The 12,703-nt window shown below is 50.5% G+C and overlaps 1 protein-coding gene across 5 annotated transcripts in view; it reads left to right on the top strand.

The window, feature by feature from the left end:
- Positions 1-12,703, top strand: part of CDH11 (cadherin 11) — a 720,336-nt gene that overhangs the window by 388,576 nt on the left and 319,057 nt on the right. Inside the window, exon 1 of one of the 5 annotated variants that reach the window (XM_064159932.1) lies at positions 5,324-5,397. The exons of the other annotated variants lie outside the window; for them this stretch is intronic. The gene's annotated coding sequence lies outside the window, so the exon portion shown is untranslated. Of the gene's footprint in view, positions 1-5,323; positions 5,398-12,703 lie in introns of those variants that run through there. 5 annotated transcript variants of the gene reach the window in all.

A 12,703-nucleotide genomic window follows, 5' to 3' on the forward strand; every position in this document is an offset into this window, starting at 1 on the left:
TAGCCTAGATTTTAGGACAAAATTCTTCATAGAATCAGGGTTGGAAGGGACCACAAGGATCAGCCAGTTCCAGCCCCCCTGCCATGGGCAGGGACACCCTACCCTAGAGCAGGCTGCACACAGCCTCAGCCAGCCTGGCCTTAAACACCTCCAGGGATGGGGCCTCAACCACCTCCCTGGGCAACCCATTCCAGCCTCTCACCACTCTCATGCTCAACAACTTCCTCCTCACAGCCAGGCTGACTCTCCCCACCTCCAGCTTTGCTCCATTCCCCCCTGGTTCTGTCACTACCTGAGAGCCTAAAAAGTCCCTCCCCAGCTTTTTTGTAGTCCACTTCAGATCCTGGCAGGCCACAAGAAGGTCACCTGGGAGCCTCCTCTTCTGCAGCCTGCACAGCCCCAACTCTTTCAGTCTGTGCTCACAGCAGAGCTGCTGCAGCCTCTGAGCATCCTCCTGGCCCTGCTCTGGATACACTCCAGCATCTCCACAGCCCTCTTGTAACAGGGGCTCCAGAACTGGATGCAGTAACAGAAAGAGTGATTGGCATTGGAATGGGCTGCTCTGGGGGGTGGTGGAGTCCCCACCCCTGGAAGTGTTTAGAAAGAGACTGGATGTGGCACTTGGTGCCATGATTTAGTTGATTAGATAATGTTGGGTGATAAATTGAAGTCGATGATCTCAAAGGACTTTTCCAGCCTGATAGATTCTGTGATTTTCATGCTGAAGTAGAACCTTTGTTGGGACATCTTGCCAAGCTGCAGGGATTTTCCATGTGCTGGTTCCCAAGGGAAAGGAATCCTGCATCCAAAATAGCTCCTAGTTCTCTGGTGCTGCCTACTGCTTAGTTTTCAGCAATGTTTTATGGTTTTACCTTTATGAAAAGCTGTGTTCTGAAGCTCTGCCTTCTTGTCTGTATGTTGGAGCCCTTGAGTTTGCTCCCAAGCTGAGTGGTGTGGTTGATAAGCCTGAAGGATGGGCTGGGTGCCATCCTGTGGGGCCTGGGCAGGCTGCAAAGGTGGGCTCAGAGGGATCTCATGAGGTTCATTAAGGCAAAGTGTGAGGTCCTGCACCTAGATATCAGTCCAGGCTGGGGGATGGTGACACTGAGAGCAGCCCTGCAGAAAAGGATCTGGAGTCCTGTTGGACAAGAAGCTGGACGTGAGGCAGCAGTGGGCACTTGCAGCTCAGAAGGGCAGCTGCAGCCTGGGCTGCATCCAAAGCAGCGTGGCCAGAGATGGAGAGGGGGGATCCTGCCCCTCTGCTATGGGCAGAGCTCACCTATATTGGTTAGTGTAGGAAGGGACCTCCAAAGTGCATCCAGTCCAACTCCCTGCACTCAGCAGGGACATCCTCTACTAGATCAGATTTCTCAGAGCCTCGTTCCAGCCTCCCCTGGAAATATCTCCAGGGATGGGGCATGCACAACCTCCCTGGGCAGCCTGTTCCAGTGTTCCACCACCCTCGTGCTAAAGAACATGCGTGAAGTTCTCAACAGAGAGCTCCTCAACCAAGTCTGCTGCTCTCATGAGCAAGAAGCAGGCATCATTTACAGAAGTTAACCTCTCCTGTGAGATCTTTTGGGGACACTTCCACCCCCCTCCTCTCAGCCCCAGTCTGTGTGCTGTAGCAGGGCTGCTAATGGCCTCTGCTGTTACATGTGTGCAGGAGCCGTGGCTGTTTTTGCTAATGCTTTGGAAATCCTTGCACTTTCTGTGCCATCCTTAATAATGGAGAATAATAGAAGCTGGAACAAGCTTAAGTCCTTCAGACATGGATCATGTTTCCCAGGCACTGGCCAGAAGCAGCTAAATAAATCACCCTGAAGCCTTCAAAGGAGAAGTGTTTTCCTACCATCTGAATCCGGGCAGGACTCCTCCGCAGCTAAACAAAGAGCAGGTGTGAGTTTCAGTGAGAAGCACATGGTTCAAAAGTTGCATTCTGGGGTGGAGGGGAGCTGAAAGAGGAGGCTTGAACTTATTACAGCCATGTAAGGAGTTTCCTGGCTTTGGCTCCCCAGCTGGCAGCGACCGGGAGGAAGCCGCTCCGTGGGCGAGGAATGCGGCAGGATTAGGAGGCAGGCTAATGGGAACCACATTTCTCATCCTCTGGGGCTGGGCCTTCCCAGGAACTGCCATCTGCCCAGCCACTCCCACAGCCAGCAGCCCCATGGTGAGCTGAGAAACCCTCAGCCCAAGCAGCTCTTGCAGTGGTGCTCCCCAGGAGCATCTCCTCTTCAGAGGCACTTGGCTAGGCTGGATCAATGGGCCAGTGTTAATAGGCTTCAGCAAGGCCAAATGCCAGGTCATGCACTTGGAGCACAACAACCCCAAGCAACAGGCTTGGGGCAGTGTGGCTGGAGAGCTGCTGGCAGAAAGAGGTCTGTAGGTTGTAATAGGCAGGCAGCTGAATGTGAGGCAGCAGTGTGCCCAGGCAGCTGAATGTGAGGCAGCAGTGTGCCCAGGCAGCTGAGAGTGAGCCAGCAGTGTGCCCAGGCAGCTGAGTGTGAACCAGCAGTGTGCCCAGGCAGCTGTGTGCCCAGACAGCTGAGTGTGAGGCAGCTGTGTGCCCAGGCAGCTGAGTGTGAGCCAGCAGTGTGCCCAGGCAGCTGAGAGTGAGCCAGCAGTGTGCCCAGGCAGCTGTGTGCCCAGGCAGCTGAGTGTGAGGCAGCAGTGTGCCCAGGCAGCTGAATGTGAGGCAGCTGTGTGCCCAGGCAGCTGAGTGTGAGGCAGCAGTGTGCCCAGGCAGCTGAATGTGAGGCAGCTGTGTGCCCAGGCAGCTGAGTGTGGGCCAGCAGTGTGCCCAGGCAGCTGAGTGTGAGGCATCAGTGTGCCCAGGTGGCCAAGAAGGCCAATGGCATCCTGGCTGGGATTAGAAATGCTGGGAGGTGATTGTCCCCTTGGACTCTGCTCTGGTGAGGCCACACTTGAGTGTTGTGTTCAGTTTTGGGCACTGCCATACAAGAGAGATGTGGAGGTGCTGGAGCAGGTCCAGAGGAGGGTAACAAAGCTGGAGAACAAATCTTATGAGCAGTGACTGAGGGAGCTGGGGATGGTTAGTGTGAAGAAGAGGAGATTGAGGGCAGATCTCATTGCTGTCTACAGGTGCCTGAAGGGCCATTGTGGAGAGGCTGCTGCTGGGCTCTGCTCACTGGTAGTTGGAGATGGAAGAAGGGGGAATGGCTCTCTCAAGCTGAGACTGGATATTAGGAATAAGTTTTCCATGGGGGGACTGGAATTTGCTGCAAGGCTCCCCAGCACTGGCAGCAGGAATTGCTTCCCTGGGTCATTTGCCTGCAAAAATCCATGCTTTTAGTCTCTGTTTACATTAACTCTCTGGCAAAGCCAGTTCCTGTGGTGTTAACAGCAGTGTGCTTTTGGGAAACTGAATTTTTCACCTATCTTAAGGTTTGGTGGTTTTTTCCCTCTCCTTCCTGTCTATCTGTAGCTTTTGAAGACATGCCCTGTGTGATGGATTGGCAGGAGATTTTTGTGGAGTTTCCAACTCTATTATGCAGCAGTGAGCACTCCTGCAAAGTAAATTTGGAATTCATGATGATGAGTATCACACAAGGATTTGACTCCCTGAGATAGGCTTCTTCAGATCACGTTTCTTAGGTGATAAAACTTACCAGAGGAAATAAAAGGTTTAGAGGAATGAATATGCTCAGAATATATTAAATTAATAAGTGAAAATGAAGACTGCAACTAAACTTTCAGCTGCTCCCTGACAAGCTACCACAAAGTGAAATAAGGCTGTTTATCACAGAATCAGGCAGGGCTGGAAGGGAGCACAAGGAGCAGCCAGTTCCAATCTCCCTGCCATGCCCAGGGACACCCTACCCTAGAGCAGGCTGCACACAGCCTCAGCCAGCCTGGCCTCAAACACCTCCAGCCATGGGGCCTCAACCACCTCCCTGGGCAACCCATTCCAGCCTCTCACCACTCTCCTGCTCAACAACTTCCTTCTCACCTCCAGCCTGACTCTCCCCACCTCCAGCTCTGCTCCATTCCCCCCAGTCCTGTCACTACTGTTGTTTTGATGAAAACATCTCTCATTAGGGGCTTGATGTGATATATGAGTACCTAAATTACGTAGCTCATTCAAATGAGCTCTAATAAAAATCTTAATTACACACTGCACCACTAACTGCTGCCTGTGCTATACATTTCTACCCAACTATCTCAATATTGGAAAGAATTAAAGCAAAGCAAAAACCCCGACCCTCTTTTCCTGGGAAAACAGGCAGCCATAAATGCTCTTCTTGCAAACATTTGCTCTTGCACTGTCTCATAACAGCCTGATGCCAGCCTGCTCTAGGGTGGGGTGTCCCTGCCCATGGCAGGGGGGTTGGAACTACAGGATCCTTGTGGTCCCTTCCAACCCTGGCTGATTCTATAATAACAAATGCCACTGCTCTTAAATCATCCTGGTATGTGCTGAAACCTGAGCAGGTTTGTCTAATCCAGTAGGAAACCTGAGCCCTGGAGAGCCAAGTAGGGAAGCAAAGTATTTAATCTCTGCTGATAAACTTGAGGTTCCTCTGAGCCAGCTTCAGATCTCTCTTGTCCATGTAAATGCAAAATCTCACCTTCTCCTTTTCACAGAACCACAGAATTAACCAGGTTAGAAAAGACCTCAGATCATGGAGTCCAACCTACCACCTAACCCCTCTAACTAGCTAACCCGTGGCACTCAGTGCCTCATTAAACACCTGCCTCCCCAGGCAGCCATTCCAATGCAAATCACTCTTGGCTGAAGAACTTCTTCCTAACGTCCAGCCCAGGTGCAGCTCGAGGCTGTGTCCCCTTGGTGCCTGGCAGCAGAGCCCAACCCCACCTGGCTGCAGCCTCCCTTCAGGGAGTTGTAGGCAGCAATGAGCTCTGCCCTGAGCCTCCTCTTCTGCAGGCTGCACACCCCCAGCTCCCTCAGCCTCTCCTCACAGGGCTGTGCTCCAGGCCCTTCCCCAGCCTTGCTGCCCTTCTCTGGTCACATTAAAGGAGCATTATAAAATAGGGTGGGTTTGGGGTTAAGAAACTACAAAATAATACAGGAAAAATACATCAGAACTATCTGAGGCATGATAAATTGTAGGACACCTTTGAGATATCACAGAATGTTAGGGGTTGGAAGGGCCCTCTGGAGACAATCAACATGTAATGAGCGCTCCAGCTTGCTTCCAGACTCTTCTCTCCTTGTAGCTGTCTGCTGGTGCACCTGGCAGCACTAAAATTGATAGGCTGCCTTCCCTGCCCCTGACAGGTGAAGGCAGTTTGCAATCAGCTGCAGGTGTTATGAGGCTCACTTGGGTGGGAGAGGGTTTCAGTTTTCCTTCAGAGAGCTGAGGGAGCAAGTGGTGTGTGCTGCTGTGGAGGCCATGAGGACAGGAGCTTCTCCCTGTAAGTTGGTTGAGTTGTTATCTCTTTGGTGTCTGTCTGTGCTCTGAATGTGGTGATGTCCATCTGTTTTGTTGGGGGGTGTGTGCATTTGGCTGCAGAGGGTGTTACAGGCAGCTGTGGTGGGTGCTGTGTCAGAGAGAGCAGCTCAAGCTGAATTGTCTTGCCTGTGGAGTTCAAAGTGCTTATACTTTCTGCTTTGGGTTGCTGGAAAGGGCTAGAATGCAGCATTTGAGCTTTCTCTCCCCCTTGTAAATGAAACCCCAGTACAGAAAAAGAAAGTAGAATGGCGTTTTCCTGAAGGAAGGTTTTATTTGTGTTGCTGCTAGCAATTATGGTGGAAATATCCCGGTTATTTGTATCCTAAGAGCCCTGTGTCTGCTAACACAATGCATGCTCTCTGCAGAACCTTAGCCTTAAAATCCGTGGTTGAAATGGGGCCGTTGGGGATGGTGTAAATGAGGCTTTTTCCTTGTTTTTAAAGCAGCAAGGGAAAACTTCTTTGATGCACTTACAGTAAGCAAGCTTGCAGGGCTTCTATAATGAGCCTGAGTCCTAGTGCTCATATATGCTGTTGCTTATAAAATGCTGTTAATTGAAAGCACTAAATGGCAGCTAACTTTGGAGTTGTTTGCTTTAAAGTAACCAAGTGCTAAGTTGGTGTGGAAAAGCCACAGCAGTTACAAATGTGGGTGCTACGGTTTGGCTGCTCATGCACTAAAGGTTTGGCTGCTAGTGGTTCATGCTGAAGGCTTTAAGGCAGAACTTATTGAAGAGGATGACTGGAAGTATCTGAGCTGTTTTCCTGTTTCCTTTGTATCAAGTAATGTGGTTAGCTGGAGTGAGACATCTGAAAGCCACGAGTTTCATGAGGGAGCCCAGGAGGGTGCTGGGTTGTGATGCCCTTGTGCTGCCAAGGGGTGGGCTGCAGGCACACCTTGTGAGGGGAGCTGTAACAGGAGCAAATCTGTCTGTGCTTTGGTGGAGCAGACCCAGAGCTTCTACTCTCTGTTGGCAAATAGGCTTAATGCTCCATGAAACCAAATAAATCTTCAGCTCATGAATGGAACTGAGCTGGGGCTGTGGTTTGATACCTGGGACCTGCTCTTCTGCAGTGACTGAGCTGGGGCTGTGGTTTGATACCTGAGACCTGCTCTTCTGCTGGGGCTGTGGTTTGATACCTGAGACCTGCTCTTCTGCTGGGGCTGTGGTTTGATACCTGAGACCTGCTCTTCTGCTGGGGCTGTGGTTTGATACCTGAGACCTGCTCTTCTGCTGGGGCTGTGGTTTGATACCTGGGACCTGCTCTTGTGCAGTGACTGAGCTGGGGCTGTGGTTTGATACCTGGGACCTGCTCTTGTGCAGTGACTGAGCTGGGGCTGTGGTTTGATACCTGGGACCTGCTCTTGTGCAGTGACTGAACTGGGGCTGTGGTTTGATACCTGGGACCTGCTCTTCTGTGGTGACTGAGCTGGGGATGTGGTTTGATACCTGGGACCTGCTCTTCTGCAGTGACTGAGCTGGGGCTGTGGTTTGATACCTGGAACCTGTTGTTCTGCAGTAGAAGAGCACTACTCAGAACTGCAAGGGAGCTGCAGTTTCTAGCTAGACTTTTGATGAATGCTGTGGTCTCTCCCTTCCCAGTGTTCAAAAGGATGCTTTTCTCATGTTCAGCTCGTGGGAACATACCCAAATCTAGCCAGAGACTGGCAAGTGTGAGGGCTATCAGTTCAGGAGTGGGGTCCTGGCTCTAACCAGCTCAGCATGCTTGATGACCAGATGAACCCAGGGTACTGTGCACCTGAAGCCAGCTGAGGTTTGCTGCTGCTATCAGGAAAAGGAGGAACTGACTCTCAGCCCTCCTCAGTCACCCATCTGGAAAACAGGCTTAAGGAAGGTGGTTGAAGAATGAATATTGAAATGGTTTTGGAGGTTAAACATGGGAAGCTGGTGATTTATTAGCAGGCTGAGAGTTGTCACCATCCTGTTGTTAGCAGAGCAGCTTTTGATAGAGTTTCCTTTTACACCATGGGCCTGCTGTAGTGGTTTCTCTGCTTTGAAGCTGCTGAGGAGTTCCTGCAAGATTGGACTATATTGCACCTCTGGCACTGCCAGATGTGTTAGGATCGTTGTGACTCTGTTGACTTCTGTGTGATAGAAATACAGCAGGGCAGACATTGAGCCAGAGAGGGAGGCTCCGACTCACGGTTAGTGCTGTGGGGTGAGGTTAGCCTGTCCCTGGGAGCCGAAGAAGTTTCCTGGGAAGAACAAAAGCTATGAATTATGTAGCAGAGAGATTTGTGCAGGGGAAAAGCTGGTATTTTCAGAAGGTACATCTGACCTTTTGGAGTTCAAGTGAAGTTCCCATGTCCAGCTCCTAGTCCATAAACTTTAAAGCAGAGGAAGCCCTTGCTCCCTTTTTTTTCCAGGGTAATGAAGATGTTCTCCTCCCTCAGTGTAATTGTATTGTCAAGTGGAGGACTGCTCACATAATCAGCAATGTAATTAGGGAAGCTTTTTTGCTGGCTCTGTCTGCAGCTGAAATGCAATCTTTATTTCTAATGCCCTTTGCAGCAGGGCAGTTTTCTTAAGGGGAAGGGGGAGGGAGATAAGAAAAACACCCAGCCTTTAAAGAACAAGAGAGCCAAGGGAAGCTGATAGGTTAGGGGTTTATAACGAGCTCAAAGGCAGCTGCAGCTTTCTGGTTCTAGCAAATAAAAGCCAGGTTATGGGAGTTACAAAACGTCTGGTAGGCAGCTGATCCGTTCTATTCCTTCCATCCCCCTTTTTATTCCTGTCTTGGGACCTGCAGATTCCCCTACTCTAGCACATCTTGCTTATTTAGAGCTGTGAAACTGAGTAGCCAGAGAAAACTCTGCTTTGGAATTGCACTGGCACAGCTTGGAGAGGTTGGAAATGAGCAGACATGCTCGAAGAGTGTTTGATTCCCTCAGCTAGAGGTTTCTGTTGCATTTCAGGGGAAAGTTGTCAGCTTTAAGATACTATGATTTATTTCTAGACATTGTTAGCTGTGTTTTTTTCTGCCTGTAAGATATCTGAGAGTTACACATGGAGCTGTTGATGAACTAGGAGCTGAAAACAGGCAGTTTTTAGGAGGAGGCTATTGCTGGTGAAAGACTGAGTTTCCATTTTTGCACTCCTTGAAAAAGAATCTAGTAGTAGAAACCAGCAGTGTGCTTGGAAATGTGTGAGGGGAGCTCTGAAACTTGTCCAAGGCTCTGCTCAAGGAGGTGAGCAGTTGGTGAGCTAGAAGAGAAAGCATAGCCCTGAGGCAGCCCTAAATGCGGCAGGTGGTCCTCAGCAGCTGAAAGGAAGGGTTCCAGTCTGTCCTGCCTCTGGGATTTGGGCAGGGCTGGCAAGCAGAATGAGGCTGGGGCAACCTGGAACCCCTCAAACCACAGCACTGCTCCTCAGGTGAGCATCACATCAGGCGTCAGGCTGGAAGGCATCCTCAGAGGTCGCCTGGACAACCTCTGTGGCAGTGAACAGGGACATCCCCACGTAGAACAGGTTGCACAGGGCCCCATGGAGTTTCACCTTGAATGTCTCCAAGGATGAGTCCTCCACCACGGCTCTGGGCAGCCTGCTCCAGTATTTCACCACTCTCATTGGAAGGAGCTTGTCATGTCCAGGCTAAAGCTTCCCTGCACTAGTTTTGTGCTGTTGCTGCAGGCCTTTCTACACAGTTCCTCCTCAGCTTTCCCCTTCAGCTATTGAAATGCATCTCTCAGGCCTCCCTGGAGCTTTCTCTTCTCCAGGTTGAACAGCCCCAACTCTCTCAGCCTGGCATTGTAGTGCTCCAACCTTCTGATAATCTTTGTGGTCTCCTCTCTACCAGCTCTAGCAGGTCCATGCCCTCCTTGTCCTGAGGGCTCCAAAGCTGGACACAGCACTTCAGGTGAGGTCTCACCAGAGCACAACAAAGGGTCAGAATCCCCTCTCTCTGTCTCTGACCATGCTGCTGTGCATGCAGCCCAGGCTGCCACTGGCTTTCTGGGTTTCAAGCATGCACTGCTGGCTCATGTTCAGCTTCTCCTCCACCAGCACCCCCAAGTCCTTTTCTGCAAGGCTGCTCTTGGTGTCCTCATCCCCCCCAAAACCTGGCTTGATCTTGAGCCATTTCATGCAGAAGCATGGTCTGTAGAATCATGCCTGCTCTTAAGCCTGTCAGGTTCCACTGGCACCATTCCTGACACCTAATCTTTCCTAAGTGCAGCTCGAATGTTGTTTCTCCTCATTTCACCCTCACTTTGGCATCCAATTTATTTATGTTGACAGAGACTGATAAACTATTGACTGAGTGTTTTAAGCAGATGAGGGGGGGTGATTGAGGAAGTACCTTCAGTATATTCTTGGACAGAAAAGAGATGGCTGTTTTTACAGGAATAAAAAGCAGCTGCACTTACTACACTTCTTACAGTATCCTGCATAAGGTTTTATTTAATGGCTTATCATAAATGTCTCCTCCAATTCCTTCTTTGTCAGCTTCTCCCTCAGCCTGGTTGCTTTTTGTGTTTCACCTCTCCTTAATATTTTATTGTGGGGTTTTTTTTTGTTCCCTTAGGAATGCAGAGGAGGTGGGAATCAGTGGCTGGTTGCACAAACGTTACAACTTGATCCTCTTTAGGTGTTAGAGTGAATTTTGTGTGGAAGCAGAACTACTTGATCACAGCATTCATATTTCAGTGTGAAACGTTCTGATTCTAGTTGCTCACTGCACTGAAAATCATTTTTTACCCCCCCTTTATTCTGGGAGGATGTGGGCTGAGTTTTTCTTCTGCCTAGAGCATAGAACCAAGTAGGTTGGAAGAGAGCTCCAAGCTCATCCAGGACAACCTAGCACCCAGCCCTGGCCAATCAACCAGACCATTGGCACTAAGTGCCCCAGCCAGGCTTGGCTTCAACACCTCCAGGGACAGCAACTCCACCACCTCCCTGGGCAGCCCATTCCAATGCCAATCACTCTCTATGCCAACAGCTTCCTCCTAACATCCAGCTTAGACCTCCCCCAGCATAACTTGAGACTGTGTCCCCTTGTTCTGTTGCTGCTTGCCTGGCAGAGGAGCCCAACTCCAGCTAGCTACAACCTCCCTCAGGTCCCCCCTGAGCTTTCTCTTCTGCAGGCTGCACACCCCCAGCTCCCTCAGCCTCTCCTCACAGGGCTGTGCTCCAGGCCCCTCCCCAGCCTTGCTGCCCTTCTCCAAACACCTTCCAGCACCTCAACATCCCTCTTGAATTGAGAGGCCCAGAACTGGGCACAGCACTCCAGGTGTGGCCTGAGCAGTGCTGAGCACAGGGGCAGAAGAACCTCCCTTGTCCTGCTGCCCACACTGCTCCTGAGCCAGCCCAGGATGCCATTGCCTCTGCTGCCCACCTGGGCACTGCTGCCTCATCTTCAGCTCCTCTCTCCCAGCACCCTCTCTGCCTGTCTGTTCTCAGCCACTCTGTCCCCAGCCTGTAGCACTGCTTGGGGTTGCTGTGACCCAAATGTAGAACCCTGCACTTGGCCTTGTTCAATCTCATCCCATTGACCTCTGCCCACCCATGCAGCCTGTCTAGGTCCCTCTGCAGGGCTCTCCTACACTCCAAAAGACCAAGCCCTCCTCCCAGGTGTTGCCATTTTGCAAATAGCAGAAAGAGGACTCTTGCAGAATTTCTACCTATTTTTAACTGAAAGTTTTTATTTTCTTGGAAGAAAAAAAAAATCAGCAAATCTGTGTTCTTCTCTGCTATGGAGATAGCAAAATGGTTTTGTCTGTTTCTAAAGCTGCTTTTTATTTTCCCACTGTAAGGGTCAACGAGGGAGCTGAAGTCTCTTGACAAGAGGGAAACAATCTCTGATGTAATTGTTTTGGAGATCAGATGCAGTCTGAAGAAGGTCAGGTGTTGCACAGCTCAGTGTGTTGGGTATAGGAGTTCCTGTTGAGATCTGAGCTGTTCTGATAATCTGGAATATGATGCTAAGAGCTTTGCTGTTTCTGTTTGTGCATCAGAGCATGCAGTTTTGTAGTGCTTCTGCTGAGAAGGAGCTCATCTTCTCCAGCAAGGCCCAAAATATCCAACCCTTTCCTTCTACCACAGAATCGGGCAGGTTTGGAAGGCTCCACAAGCATCATCTAGTTCCAACCCCCCTGCCATAGGCAGGGACACCCTACCCTAGAGCAGGCTGTCCTATCACTCCCAGACAGCCTAAAAAGTCCCTCTGCAGCTTTTTTGTAGCCCACTTCAGATCCTGGAAGGCCACAAGAAGGTGACCTCAGAGTTTTCTCTCCTCCAGCCTGCTCAGCCCCAACTCTTTCAGTCTGTGCTCACAGCAAAGCTGCTGCAGCCCTCTGAGCATCCTCCTGGCCCTGCTCTGGACACACTCCAGCATCTCCACATCCTTCTTGTCATAGGGGCTCCAGAACTGGATGCAGTACTGCAGGTGAGGTTTCAGCAGAGCAGAGTAGAGGGGGAGAATCACCTATTATCATTAGAAGTCTACACCACCAGTACTTGTCAATACCATCTTTCTGCAGCTCTCTCTAGGCAGTGGAGGAATGAGGAAAGCTCAACCTGTGTGCCTTTGCCCCTGCCTGACCACCCCACTTTGGTTTTGCTGCTGCTGAGCTCTAGTGCTAACCTTATCTAGACATGAGTTTCCTTTGTGTGGTGTTTGAAATTGAATTGAGATCTCTGACTTGAGCTTCCTGAGGAGTATACATGAGTAAATCCACCTGGGCAAAGATTTGAACTATGGCTTGTGCTTTGGGATTGAATCGCAGAATCAACCAGATGGGAAGAGAGCTCCAAGCTCATCCAGTCCAACCTAGCACCCAGCCCTGGCCAATCAACCAGACCATGGCACTAAGTGCCCCAGCCAGGCTTGGCTTCAACATCTCCAGGGACAGCAACCCCACCACCTCCCTGGGCAGCCCATTCCAGTGCCAATCACTCTCTCTGACAACAACTTCCTCCTAACATCCAGCCTAGACCTGCCCTTAGCACAGCTTGAGACTGTGTCCCCTTGTTCTGTTGCTGCTTGCCTGGCAGAAGAGACCAACCCCAGACCCTCAGGTCCTTTTCTTTAGTGCTGCTCTCAGCTGTTTGCCATCCAAACTGGATTTGTGCTTGGGATTGCACTGACCCAGGTGCAAGAGGATCTGCTCTGAAATTTGCTGTTGCTGAGAGAGAAAATTTAGCAGTAGCCTGAGTACGGCTTTGGGTTTTTCCCTCCTTGCAAAGCTCTGTGCTGAGATGATGAGGTTCTGAGGAGCAGCCCCTTGTGTGAGGAGAGAAAGAGTCCTAA

This window comes from Pogoniulus pusillus, chromosome 20, assembly GCF_015220805.1.
Source record: "Pogoniulus pusillus isolate bPogPus1 chromosome 20, bPogPus1.pri, whole genome shotgun sequence".
Lineage (NCBI taxonomy): Eukaryota > Metazoa > Chordata > Aves > Piciformes > Lybiidae > Pogoniulus > Pogoniulus pusillus.